The sequence below is a fragment of the Eptesicus fuscus genome, chromosome 2 (assembly GCF_027574615.1).
Source record: "Eptesicus fuscus isolate TK198812 chromosome 2, DD_ASM_mEF_20220401, whole genome shotgun sequence".
Classification (NCBI taxonomy): Eukaryota; Metazoa; Chordata; class Mammalia; order Chiroptera; family Vespertilionidae; genus Eptesicus; species Eptesicus fuscus.
In genome coordinates, this window is record NC_072474.1 from 110,891,271 (window position 1) to 110,906,171 (window position 14,901).

At 39.9% G+C, this 14,901-nt stretch overlaps 1 long non-coding RNA gene across 1 annotated transcript; it reads right to left on the minus strand.

The window, feature by feature from the left end:
* Positions 1–459: 459 nt before the first annotated feature.
* Positions 460–14,230, minus strand: LOC129150903 (uncharacterized). Its single transcript, XR_008557705.1, has 3 exons — positions 14,170–14,230; positions 13,470–13,612; positions 460–795 (listed from the first exon to the last, which is right to left on the minus strand). It is a non-coding gene; the product is annotated as an uncharacterized LOC129150903 (long non-coding RNA).
* Positions 14,231–14,901: the final 671 nt, after the last annotated feature.

A 14,901-nucleotide genomic window follows, 5' to 3' on the forward strand; every position in this document is an offset into this window, starting at 1 on the left:
TCTAGATCTCCCTAAAGCAGAGCTTGAGACAATGATTTGAACATAGGCTTTTAATTTGAAAGGCATATTACTCTGGATTATCCAGAGAAATAGAACCAATAGGAAATGATAGATAGATGATAGATGATAGATAGATAGATAGATAGATAGATAGATATTTACTCTAAAGAGTTGGCTTGGTTAAAGTAATTATGGAGGCTAAGAAGTCCAAAATCTACAGTCAGTAATATAGAGACCCAGGAAAGTGGATGATATAATTCCAAGCTGAGTACAAAGACCTGAGAAGCAGGTGTAAATTCTAGTCTGAGTTCAAGTTCGAAGGCAAGAGAACACAAATGTTCCAGCTTGAAGACAGTCAGACAGAGAGAGGATTTGTTTTTGTTCAGCTTTTTGTTTAATTCAGGCCCTCAACAGGCTTGATGAGACCTACCTACTCAGTGTATCAGTTGAACTGTTAACCTCACGCAGAATCTCTCACAGGTCAGTTGACACATAAAATTAACCATCAAGAGGGGTATCCCATGAAGCAGAGACAGCAAGCAAGATAGTAGAAGAGCCGTCAATAAAAGCTGGGGTGTTGAGCTGAACATTGAGGTGAGCAGCTGAGGCTCAACCCCCCAGGAGCCATCTGGGAATCTTGTGAAACGTCTCAGAACTTTGTCCCACTGAAGCCTAGAAAGCTGTGACATTTGTTCTTCCACTTCTGTCCACTACAGGTGTGGGAAACGAATACTCCTGTATTCCCAAGCTGAGGCTGCTCTGGGATAAGAAGTCCTCTAGTCCTTAGAGAAAACTCTAGCAAAAAAAATAAGCATAGGTTGACAGGGTAGTGCAGCATTGAGATACCCATAAGAGCTTTGCTTAAATTATGTGAGCAAAGGGAATGGTTTTGGAGGGGACGAATTGTGCCTGCTGCACTTCACATCTCATTTCACAGTGTCCTGGGCCAGTGGACCATCTCTCTTCATAAAGTGCTTCAGGATTGGAAAAGCACTTTCTCCTTTGTTATCTCACTCGATCTCCTCAACACCCCTGAGCATTAGGTAAGGGTGGTATGTCCTCCCCACTCATGGAGAAGGTGTGAACCTCAGAGGGCCTGTGTGCTTGCCCAGGGCCATTCAGATTTCTGGAGAGTTGAGACAGAGCTGTCATCTCTAACTTTCTGTCCAGTTTTCCTTCTTTACCAGCACTGGGGGTTTCTGTCTCCTTTCCTCAGCCTGAGGACTTGTGAAATGAAAAAGATGAACCACTGAACAAAACATAGAATTAATGTCACCCCAGGTTAGAGTTGCAGGAAATGAGCTAGGATTTGTGCATGTCATAGGTGAAAGGCAGGTGAGTAAGGGAGAACCCAGGACTAGGATTCTAGACTGATGCATTCTCATTGCAGCTCTAAAGCTAACCAGCCTTGCAAACGTCTTTCCCTCCCTGCATACTTCATCTTATCCCTCTGTCAAATGAGAAAGTCTCATTAGATAATCAGTACTTTTTTATTTCTGTTTTTGTTTTATCTTTTTGTTCTTTTATGGTATTGTCAGCTGGGCAACTAAACCTCTGTTATTATAGGGGCACCAATCTGTTGAAAGAATGTTGGCTTGAAGTCAGGGAGACCTGTGCTATCTTGGTTTCACTAGAGTGGTGTGATCTTGGACAAGTGAGCTGACCTTTCTGAGATCTGATTTTCTTATATCTTAAGTGAGCTTAATATTTATCTTGCAGCATGAATGAGAGTTTAGAAAAAATATATGTGCAGTTACTACATCATTGCCTTACACATAGATGCACTAATGGATAATTGCTGTTGTTATAGTTGCCTATATTATGTCCAATAAGCTAACTTATTTTACCTAACTTTTCTTTTACAAGTTGATCCACTAATCAATGAATTAACCCACTTGACATCTACTTATAGCAAAAGGGTACATTTTATCACTATATCATCCTTATTAAAAGAATTGAGAAGGTGTAAATAATCCTTTTATTTTTCCTATTTTCACAGGTATGTCCAGATGTCTATACATAGCATTTTAACTAATCTGACATGAATGCAAACATCTTTTGTAAGAGAAAAAAATGTTAGGTTGGATGATTGATAATGACCCTTTTATACTATTTAGTTCAATGTTAATATTTTTTTCTAAATACAAGGATATAAAACCATGATTAATAAGTCTGAGTTCCAGTTGTTTTAAATCAATTATCACCTTGAAATACCTAATAAAGGAACCATGCCATGAGGACTAGAGGCCGATAAGGAGTCACAGCAAGTTCATTTAGGGTTATAGTGATGGGTGTTATCACCTGCACCTCCAATTAATGACACATGGTTGAGAGCCAGAGCCATACATAGTTGGTGGATAAAAAAATATAGATTTTTTTAAAAAGAAAAACATGTAGAATTAGAGTATTCTCTAATTCTGTAAAATTAAGTGAACAGAAACCTTCAATTCAATCTAGCCCAACAATTGCACACACCAGGAGACCAGTGACTAATACAGGCAAGTGCTGGGTGCCTCAAAGATGTTCAAAGCCATTATGCCAACTCACCACTCACAGTCTCTGCCTAAGCTTACTTGGATTCACTTCACCCATGGCTCCTATCTCTCATCTCCTTCTTACATTTACATTCCTCTTTTTAAGGCATTAATCCTGGGTTTTGCTTCTGGTCTCTTTAGCTACTGACTTTTGGTTCCCACTCAGAACTGGCTTAGCTTAACTTTGATTTAAGGACCACACTAATAGTCATTGCAGTTTCTAATGGTGAGCCCATTCCTGTCTGGCCCACTTCATCTCTCAATATTGAAGGAATAGAGGTGGGTTTAGACAGGTGGAAGGAAAGATAGGGAAGAATGTATTAAAATTAATCAGGATCTTATGAATCATCAGCTAAGGAATACAACAGTATAAGGTTTTCAAAATAGTTCATTCATTCTGCTTTGACACTGAATATTTGTAAAAGACTTCACCAAGAACATGGGGGCTCCTACAGCCTTTGTGGGGGACAGAAAATTTATATTCCACATTCTACTTGCTCGTCATCCTTACCACCCCCACCAGCCCAAGGCTGTTCACTGGCTCTCATAGAAGATTAATAATACTCTGATTTGAGATTGACAATTCCCAGCACCACAATTATCTTCAATGGAAAGAAAAAGCCTGAAAGCTTATGTGGACAGGCTTAAATTCTTAGCTCTCCCATTATAAGTGGCCACAATTCTGCTTTACAGTGCATGTGAGCAGAGATAATGTAAGAGACTGCCCACAAAACAGTAAAAAAGTTTAATTACCTGACAAAAAGAACATTTCTTTTTCAACTCAGCTACAGAAGAATTTCAGATATACTAACTCTTACTAAATCACCTCTTAAATAAGTTAAATTTAAGTTAACAGTACAGGCTCTTAACCCAAACTTAATAAAAAATGGTGCTCAATAAAAAAGAGAGGGGTCACAGATTATAAGAAGAAGTTTATAAGATGAAAGGAAAAAAAAAACTATTAGGTGAAATAAAAGTGTGTACATACTGTTGTGCCATCACTGAAAACATGTATTAATAGGTAGGTCCATGCCTGAGATAAATAGTTTGACCCAAACTAAGAAAATAAAACATATTATAGAGGACATACATGTTTTGAGTGCCTAATGCATAGCATGAACTCTGCTAATGAAAGACTATTATCCATCTCACTTATATGTGGAATCTAATGAACATAATAAACTGACGAACAAAACAGGTCTAGAGGCATGGATGCATGGAACACACTGATGTATCTCAAGGGGAGGAGGGGAGAAGAGATTAACCAAAAAATGTATATATATATATATGCATAGCCAATGGACAGAGAAAAAAGTGTGATGATGAAAGCCTGGAGTGGAGCAGAGGCTGGGAGGAGGGGAACTAAGAGGAGGAAGAACTGGGGGACATCTTTAATACTGTTAACAATAAAAAAGAAAGACTATTACCCATAGAGTGATCAAAGTGATATTTTAAAAATATGTAAATAAGATCATGCAATCCCTCTGTAGCTGGATTGCAATTGGAATAGTCTAAATCCCTTGACTAGCCCCTCAAGATTCTATAGCATCCAACCTATCCATATTTTCAACCTCATCTCATGCTTCTCATACCCTCTTTCACTCTGCTCCTGCCAGGCTGGTTTTCTGTCATTCCAGCTCCTTAGAAAACAGAGTTAGGCAAAATCCTATGTGGCAATACTTCACGTGAGTATCCCATTTAGGGAAGCAAGAGTGAGAAAAATATGGGAGATAATGTGGTAGAGGAGGGAGAGCAACTGGTGTGGGACCAAGCTGGCCACAGAGCTACATCAAGTTTGGTGTAACTGTTGAGGTTCTCCAGAGAAACAGAAACTATAGAAGGAGGTTAATTATATGGTGTTGGCTGGCACTGTTATGGGCAATAAGAAGTCCTACAATCTACCATCTGTAAAGTGGTGACTCAGGAAGGACAGTGGTGCATTTTGGCAGGCCTGAAAGCCAGAAAGCTGATGGTACAGAGCCCAGTCCAAGTTTGAAGATCTGTAAAACAGAATCCCTGAGGGCAAGAGAAGATCAAGATCAAGCAGACAAGCAGAAAGCATATTCAAGCTTCCTCAATTTTTTTTTTTTTTTTTTTTTGCTATTCAAACCCTTAATGGATTAGGTGATGCCTACCCACATCTGTTTCCTCAGGTACCTAATTCAAATGTTAATCTCTTCTGGAAATGCCCTTGCAGACATACCCAGAATGAATGTTTAATCAGATACTTCAGGATCCTATGGCTTCATCAAGTTGACACATGAAATTAACCATCACACCCAGGGACAAGTGAGGCTGGACAGATCTGGGGTAATTCACAGCCTGGGCTCAGTATATCTGCTTTTTGTTCTCAGAACAGGCCTAGGTCATTCTCAGCTTAGGACTTCTATACTGTGTCCTACTCATAGGACACTAGTTGTGTCCTCTTGTGGGAATACTTTTCCCCCAGTTCCTCTCATGCTTGATTCTTAGCTCAAATGTCACTTACTCAGAGAGGTCCTCTGACCAACCTTTCTACAGGAATACAACAATCCAAGGGATTCAGAGACATTTCACTGTTTTTGTATTATTTTTATAAAATGTATCACTACCTAAAATAATTTTATTTATTAAATGTTTTGCATGACTAGTGTCTGCCTCCATCCCCCATGCATTATATGTTCCATAAGGTAGGGAATTTATCTGTGGTGTTCATTGTCATATTCCCAGTCTCTAAAATAAAATTGGGATAAAATATATGGTCAATATTTATTTATTGTATGGAGGATAAATAGAGGAAAAAGAGAATAAAGGAGACATCTCCACCACAAAGAAATTCTAGATGTTCTGGGGGGTTAGACAACTATTCAACATCAAAATAGTGTGACAGATGCTCAATTTAAAATAAATTTAGGTTGACAAAGATCAAGCAGAGGCACCATTTCAGATTGAGTTGAGGGGTCTCACTGAATACTGATATTTGAATGAAGTTTCAAAGACCCAGAAAGAAGGAGTCAGGTGACCAGATGTAGCCAAAAACCTTTCATTCACTCATTCATTCCCAAGGTAAAGATTAAGATTCTAAATTCTGCCTCAGTTTGAATCTTTTTCTGCTATCAGTGTCTCTGTGACCTCAGATTAACTACAAAACACCCTCGGGCTCAGTTTCCTCATTAAATATAGATGCAATACTAACATCTTCATAGGCTTGGTGTGAGGAATAAATGAGAACGACCATTAACAGGGATTAGCTCAGTACCTGTCTCACTGAAAGTGTTCAATGAATTTTAACTGTAGCATCAGGACTAATGATTACTAATTTTTAGGTTATCTAATATGGTGACAAGCAGAACAGACCAAGTCCCTTCCTCAGAGATCTGTCAGAAGCAGGTGATGAAGAAACAAACCAATGACTTAAAAAGCCTTTTCAAAATGCGAGTTGCTGTGAAGCAAAGAAACAAGAATAAAAAATGTCAGTGTGACAGTCAACTAAGGCTCACTGAGAGGATGACATTTAAGCTGAGATCTGAAGGCTGAGCAAGAGCCAGTGAAGCAAAAGGCATAGCAGAGCAGGACACCTAGGACAAAGGCTGTTGAGCTTTGAAGGTAGAACAGAAAGAGTTGTGTCTGAGGCTCTGAAAGAATGAGCTATGTCTGGAGGGCAGAGATAAGGGTGGGAAGGTCTGAGATGAGTCTGGAGAGGTGAACAGAGGCAGATCAGGCTAGGCTTTGAAGGCCAGCTTAAAGGGTTTGGATTTACTTTAAAGCATGACAGAAGTTCATCAGATGGCTTCCAGCAAGTTTATAACAAAACCCAGTCACATTTGTAAAAGACTTCTCTCTCCTCTGTGTGGATAATGGATTGGAGATGGCTAAAAGTGGAAACAAGGAGGCCAGGTAGAGGGCACTAATAGCAGGCTCAAGATCAGGAAGTTGACATCACAAGACATGAGTCATTCACATGGAAGCTTTGGGGATTTGCATCTCTTTGTGGTGGCTGCTTCCTGCAGTTTGTGTAGAGCAGGTGGTGGCTGACTAGATTTCAGAACCCTTGGCGAGGTTCATGATACTGAGTTAAGTGAATTTTTGGGGGGATATGCATAGAAACTGACTTTTTTGATGTTGCTGACTTGTAATCATGAATTGCTAAGTCTTAATGCTCTGTAGTCATGGTGGTCAACTGCATTGGTGGTCAGAGTGATCTATCTGTTTAATTATCAGGTGGTAGTTGTTAGATTTTATTGCAACTCTGCATCACCCCCCTCTCTCTCAATCTCTCTCTCTCATTTGGGTGAGGACTAAAAAAAAAAAAAGCTAATACATATCAGGGGCAATTGCTCAGAAACAGACTGGTGTCTGAGAGCATCTTTGTGAAGCAGGGATTTTCGTAACTTCTTGTCTGTTTGTCTTTGCTGGTCTAAGACACTGACTTGAGCTGGGGATAGCTTTTTCTGATTTTTCCTTCATGGAATCCTTTGTCTTCATTTACTGATACTATGATATGCATTCTGTTTTCAAGTGATTTTTCACTATTTAATTATTCTTCTAATTCCTTATGTTTTTCATTAGTCTGAGCCAAGCCTTCTTTCTCACCAGAAGACCTTTCTCACCTTCCATGCCCAGATATACCTTCGCCTCTGCTTGTCTCAAAACTCAGCTTTCTCTCCTTAAAACATTCTCTTTAGAGTCTCTCTGTTCTTTCAAGTCTCCTGTCTTTCTCTTTCCTGACAATCTATCTAAAAGACATACATTAGACTGGGCTCTGTTCTCATTGTAAGGGATTCAGAGAGGTTTCTATATTGAGAAAGATCAATACACTGGTAAATGTTTACCAACTGGCACTAAAAACAAACAAACAAATAAAAAGCCCTGATTCATATAACTTGCAGATTTCAATGGTGAAATACTTTCATCATGGCCAATTTCAAACTACCCATATGACTTCTGCAAACATAAAGTTGGAAAGAAATATACACAATGGGCTCTTGCCAGAGCAAGTGGGCTATAGCTAAACACACTTGTTCTGACATGGCATTATGGGTAAATCCACATGTATTTAAGCAATATCAATAATGTAAAGATATGAAAATCACGTTTTCCTTACATTCACATATCTTCGATAGTATATTTCTGCTGCACATGTGTAACTACAATTGGGGAGTCCTGGTTAACCCCAGACCCCTCCTCACCCTGGCATTGGGGACACTGGCCAGAGGTCTCATGAGTAACCTTCTTGTTTGAGATCTTCTCTTATTTCCTTGGACAGATTCCAAGTCATTCTGACATCAGAGTTCTCGCTATCCCTGTGGGTCACGTCACAGAGTGCTCTCTTTGAAACACATAGAATTTTACTAATTTTATTGCACAAACCTAACCTCAGTATCTATTGTTCTATTTGCTCCCCTCATTGTTGGTATGTAAACCTGTGAAAAGTAGGGAGGTTTGAAAGGTAGAGAACTCCTACCCTAGATCCTCTCCAAAGGTTTTCAATTCTGGGTGAGTGTGATACTCACGGCCTTTCTTATCTTATGCAACCCAAAGTAATCATCCAGGTGGAAAGTTGCTGGGAAGTGTCTACTTTATTATTTAGGAGGTAAAATACCTGTTTTCTCTTTTCCTACTAAAACATCTCAGTAGCCGAGAATCTGAAGTTAAAAGGTGTTCACCTGTTAGCTAGATGAGAATTTTTATGTCAGCAATTCTATGACCCTTAAATAATAAGACCTTCACCTTCCCTGTATCCATGCTCTTCTGCCTCGAGAAGTTATTGTGCATATTTAGATGATCCTGAAAAACTTTGTCTAAGAATGTTCCAGAATTCTCAGGGAGATAATTCTCAACACAATGACGGGATGCTTTTCATCTTTACAATAATAAATAGTTTGGATCCGATGTAAGAAAAAAAATAAAACTCTTCACAGCCAGATTTAAAATCTGAGTTCACAATCCATCATAGTCCTTTCCCATGCACAGCTTTATCATGTACACACACCTCATTTTCAGCCTTATAGCCATTATCTTAGGAACCCAGTTAAGTCCTAGGAACACTTAAGAGTTACAGCTAGTTTCTCATGCTTACAATTATATACTGCCCGTACTCACACACCAATTCTATCTGACTTTGTCACTGTGGTGGAGCAGAGATGATCATCTCTATCGTAGCCCCTAACTCGATCCCTAAACTAGCATCATCTCTCTGCAGCCACCTTCTATACTTGAGATAGGTCCTCATCATTCTTGTCTCAAGCTTGGTCTCCCAAACTCTCATAACATCCTCACTCCATTTCCAGAAACTGTCAGCAGACAAAATTATTTTACAAAATTCCAATCTGATCAATAACCTCCACTGTTTATATAACATTTATAAAATTCTCTCCATCCCCAGGATAAAATCCAAACTACACAGCTGTAGGTCTCAAAATGTCATCCTCCAATCGCTTACATATGCAACAAACACACCGTGACTATGTGTGCCTCGGCGTTCATGGTGAGCCCAGTCATGAAGCAGGGTCAGAGAAGAAAGAAATGCAGGAAGAGGAAATGGAAAAGGGGAGAGGAGATAAAGGTGAGGCTTCAGCAAAGGTGCAAATCCCCTTATCTATTTCACTAAGAGAAAGAAAAAAAGAAGAGTGGTAGGTAACAGATATCAGAGAGCTTAGATGTGTGGGAATGAGTGTATGTGTGTGTGAGTGAGTGTCATGTGCATGCTTAGTGAAAAGTTGTGTGAAATTACTTTAGCAGAACTGCAGAAAGAGAAAAGGGAAGGAGAATGGGATTGTGCAATTCTCTTTGGCAGAAGAACCTGAAGGGCCCAGTTAATCACTTTCCCCTATTAACTCTCTAGAACTATTAACTGCAGACAGCTTGGTGATTGTTTTTCGATTTGGGTTTTTTTCACTTTTTTACTCAGAGTGATTGTAATGAGAGAGCAGGAGCCTAGCTGAGTGTGTAGAGCCCAAGTTTTGCAGCCAGGATGGAAGGCAGTGTGAAACCTGCTATTATATATGGCATACTTATGCATGGTCAGTTCTCAAATGAGTAGTGAGATAAACGTGATAAAATGGACATCTGCAGGCCTGTTTATAAACAAGGACTTTTATCTTTCAATCCATTTGTGGATGGAAAACCTGAGCTACTAAGACAAGTAAATTAGCTGTTAGCAGGATATTGTGGGATCTCATGACAAGTGCGGGAATTGGGACATGCTTGGGTGAGCTACCTGGCTCAGGTCACCAAATGGAAAGAGGTGAGAAGGTCTCCCCTGGCAGTAGAAGAGATGTGAGTCTTGAGGAACAAGCAGCTCTGTGTCTTGGGTGTGGTTGAGAACCCTATCACTTTCAGAGTACAGCAGGATGTTTTGCAAAGAAACTTCCAGAAGATCAATTTTGTTTGTTCTTTTTTTTTTCTTTTCCTCCCCCAAGTGAGCTGAAGCATGGTTGCCTCATCTCCCCTTTCGTTTTCCTTTCCCTTCATCTCCTTTACTTTGGGCTTCTTTTTGTTTCCTCTCCTTATTCACACTCCCCTTCCCCTTTCCTCCCACCCCTTTCATAGCACGGTCATATTTTAGAGTACAATTAAGTGTGATTTTTATCCCTAGTAAGTCTCACTGTTGCTCAGTCCTCACTCATTGAAACTGAAGTGACTTTTGCTTCAGGGGAAGCAGAAAATGAAGATGAGAAAATAGAGAAATTATTTCATGTTTTGCTTTTTAAAATAGGCTCTTGAAATGCACTTAAGCACCAACACTGTGCAGGCAAAGGCTTTTGCTTAGAAGAGTCAGACTCTTTTGGGAAACAATAGAGTTTTCTAAAATTCAAAACCTTTCTTCTAAAGGTCAAGAACAACAGATCCAGAGACAGAGAAACATCAATCAGAACGTCAAACCTCAGGGAAGATAGGGTACGGTGGGGGAAAGGGGGAGAGATCAACCAAAGGACTTATACGCATGCATATAAGCCTAATCAATGGACACAGACAACAGGGGGGTGGGGGCATGAATGGGAGGTGGGAGGTAATGGGGGAATAAGAACACATATGTAATACCTTAATCAATAAAGAAATTAAAAAAAAAAAAACACCACAGGCTGGCTCATGAAGATCATAGAGTCTTACCATGAGCCATGGAAGAGGAAAGAGGGAGGACCAGTCCTAGGACATGATCCCTTTACGCAGAGAGTGACACCATTCTGGGTGGGGTGGGTGTATTTACACAGCTGGAGGGAAGGTGCTGCTGACCTGGGGTGACTCACCACTGCTAAGCTCTGAGCCTTTTCCAAGGTATCAGGAAACCTTACTTTGAGAAAAAGTCTGAAAGGAGAGGGGGTTCTGCCCTCTCCCCTTTGGGAATGCTCAAGGCTATACTTTTTTTTTTTTTAATATATCTTATTGATTTTTTTACAGAAAGGAAGGGAGAGGAATAGAAAGTTAGAAACATCGATGGGAGAGAAACATCGATCAGCTGCCTCCTGATCAGCTGCCTCCTGCACATCTCCTACCGGGGATGTGCCCACAACAAAGGTACATGGCCTTGACCGGAATCAAACCTGGGACCTTTCAGTCCACAGGCCGACGCTCTATCCACTGAGCCAAACCAGTTAGGGCTCAAGGGTATACTTTATAAGACTTCCTGTTCTCACCTGGAGCAGACTCAGGAAAGTAGGCATGGTGCAATGACTTTATTCGACAGGAAGAAGTCGGAGGTTCCTTTCTGAATCCCCTGGCTTGTCCCCATAGCCCTTTTATCTTTTAGGGCCTCCGATGTTCCTTACTTCAGGGCCAGCACCATGGCATCACTTTCCCCACTCTTCCATAATCACATCTGCCTCAAGCTCCACTCTTCTCCTCACTCTTCCATTTTAAGGACCCTTGTGATCATAATAGGTTCACGCAAACAACTCAGGATCATCTCCCATCTCAGGGTCAACTCATTAGCCACTTTAATTCCATCTGCAACCTTAATTCCCTTTGGCATAAAGTATCATAGTCACAAAGTTCTAGGGATTAGAATGTGGTCATCTTTCAGGGGTCATTGTCCTGTCTACCATAGAGGACTCTAAGGCTGGAGTCCATTCCTAGGACACAAGAGACCACTTATATCACCATTAGAAGCAGCAGGGCCCAGAAACAGGGATTCAGACTGGAGAACTACATCCATGTCATTGACATCATATAAGCTTCCTATAGGGAGAAGGGAAGGGAAAAGAAAGGAAGTAGAAAAATTCAAGAATAGACTGAACTAACTTGAAGAGAACCTATGATTTAAACTGGAGGAGACAGATAACCTTAAAATGACAAGATTAAAATATTTTGCTGACATAAGTCAACTGGAGAGCTTATTATCAAGTTACTTGAATCATAAAAAATACAGAAAATTACAAGCATGCATGTGAGAGTAACAGCATATACATTTTAATACTACCACTCTTTTTTATATTTTTCTGCTACCACTTCTTTTACTCTTTTTTTTTTTCTCTGCTTCTCTAATCCCCTTTATCCTCTTCTGATTATTTTACTTTTTCCTCTTTCTTTTTCTCTGGTTATAATTTCATAACTTCTCTTTCTCCTCCTTCCATCTTTTCCTTCTCTTTCCTTATATCTAAACTGGTTATAAGAAGAGAGAAGTGGGGTGAGGCCATGTCTTACTCGCACTTCTGTCCCAAGGCTTAGCATGGGGCCTAGGAGACAGATTATGCACAATGATTATGTATTGAATAAATGAACAAATATATTGAATCCTGAGCCATGCAGTAAGAAAGGGATGTTGCAAAACATCAAAGAGCACTGCTAGTGTCCTTAAAACTCAGACAATAGCTAGGTCACGTTTCTCCCTTTAATGATCCCATTTTCTCCAGCTGTCGAGTGAATTATCACCTTTTAAACATGCCAGTTTGAAAAAAGCTTTAAATTATAATCATAAGATGGCAAAGAAGTCAGAGTAATTGGAATTAAATTTATACAGAAGAGTCTTCCTTTTTATGGTTTAAATAGGCTCAAATAAATTGAAATAGCAAGAAACGTCCAAATGGTTAAAGGCAACAAAGTGTGATTGCCTCACCCAAAGCTGAAAGCTGGAGATGAACTGATCAGGAAAAAATTATTCTCAGAAAGAGCAAGCTGGTGTGCTCTCAATTCGTGGGGATAAGCAGGTTTTTCCTTCTGAAAATAACCTGCTCTGAAAATAGTGCACCGTTCCCTGAAGGGCAGTCAATAGCTCCAAATTATAGCAGTGTCCAAATTACAGGCCAGACACCTCTCAGTGATTGTGTTCCTGAAAAGGTCACAAGAAAGGCATTTTTTATTTCATGAGTGTTTGCAGAAAAAAACACAAAAAAACACTCTGTCCAAATGAGACTGTAAACTTGGGAAATCATAAAGATGGGAACAAAGGGGAAAGGGGACAGCCATAGAGTTGGGCAGGGACCCAGGACAGCAAGGCAAAGCCCTGCCTTCTAGTTAAGATCAGTACCTGGTGTTACCTGGCCACAGAGGAGCAGACAGAAAGCATCAAGGCAGGCAGGCAATAGGATACATGTCAGTTTTTTTAAGTTGATGGAGAAGGAGGTATATTGCACACATCATTGCCTTTCATCTTTTCTACAACTTTCCAACATTTATAATGCTATACACATTTGTCAAAATAGGAAACTAAAATCGGTAATATTTCAATCACTTGACCACATTTATACAACTTAATGTGGACCTGTGATTTGAACTTGGATGTGTATTAATAAGCTCATGTGTTTTAATCCCTTTGCTACATGAGAAAACTGTCTTTCTTTTGTATAGTCATTTCTAAATTTGATTGCTGTTCCTGTATCCATACAGATTGTAGGTTGGCCCACACAAAATTTGCATGTGTCCACTGGATCTATAAGTTAAAGCACAGATCACATCACCCCAGTCACAAAGTGGGGGTCAGAAAACCAGTGTCAGTGACCATCATGTCATTACAATTACCTTCTTACATCCAGAAAACTGCTCCTGGAGCATCAGATTGTGAAGTATGGCTGCCACCTCTTGTTGCAAATTTTTCTTAAGACATCCAAAGCAGGAAAGAAAGGATGTTGCAGGAGTGAGGAAAATTGTTTCTGGAAAACAGCCTAGAGCAGCAAGAAAACCGTCTCTAATTTGCTAACAAAATTAGGTATGTACATGTAATTGGTAAAACTCTGATTTGCATTCTAGGGGCATTTTGGAAATGTATTTTTTACTTTTACAGTCTATGGAATTAAAAATAAAAGGCATAATAGAAGGAGGTGAAAATAGATGCTGAGTGCCAGTTTTATATATCTAACGCAGGCAGAAAATCATCTTGTTTTCCAGCATCTACTGTAGAGAAAGACAAGGATCAAAGAATGATCATGGAGGCTGACCTGCCAAGGAGAGTGCTTTTCTCAGAGCATTATGTTGTCATCCAATGAGAATTAACTTGGGAATCTTCACAGGAGTAACCTGAGAAGTTTTACTACTTCCCACTGGGATTGAATTTAGAAGCACAGAGCCCTAAGTGCTTCTGGGGGTCATCTTGCAACCTCAAAAGGAAATACAGCTAAGAAATGGAGTGAAAGCAACAAATCCAGACTTACATTATTCAAGTCCCTTTAACCAACCACACTTGAGGCCACCTACCCTTCAACAATTGTAAGCTAATACATACCATTTTCAAAAAATCAGCCTTGTAACCTGTCACCTTCAACCAGAGTCTTAATTGATATGCCCTCTCATGATGTTAAAATGGAAGGAGGTCTCAGTTCTTCCTATCACCAATTATAAAACAGAGTAAAGACAGGGTTAGAACATGGTTTTCAGAAGTGACTCCAGTTTGCAAGAAAGGTAGGTAGCTGTATGGGTTCGCAGGGCCGGGTTCTGTTTCCAGGACTCCTTTCCTGGGAAGAGAGAGAAATCATGACGGGACAGGAAGCCGATGGGCAGCATGTTGTCTCCTTGTGGAGCACTCAGTCCTGTTAAGGTGCACGTCTCAAAGGAATTAATGAACTAGAACTTCAACAGGATTGAGAAACACTACCCAGAGAAGACCAAGACACCGCCCAAACCAAATGACATATTTGTAGCTTTATAGGAAAGTAGCAAGAAAATTCTATTTTCGCTTTGTTATGCTATGCATTTTTGGAGGATAAGCCTAACTAATATTTACCAATTATTTAGTACTGTTTCTCTTCCAGGCATACAGAGGATTATACCTTCAGGCTAGCCTGCAGCTGGTTAGAACAGGAGAACTGTTTTAGTCAATAAAATATGACCATAATTGGCATGTGCCCACTTCTGGGAAGAGACCTAGAGAAAACACTTGCATTACTAATATTCTCTAGTCTCTTTCTCTGACTGAGAAAGGCATGGTTTTTCTATGGGGAAATTATGAGGTGGTAGA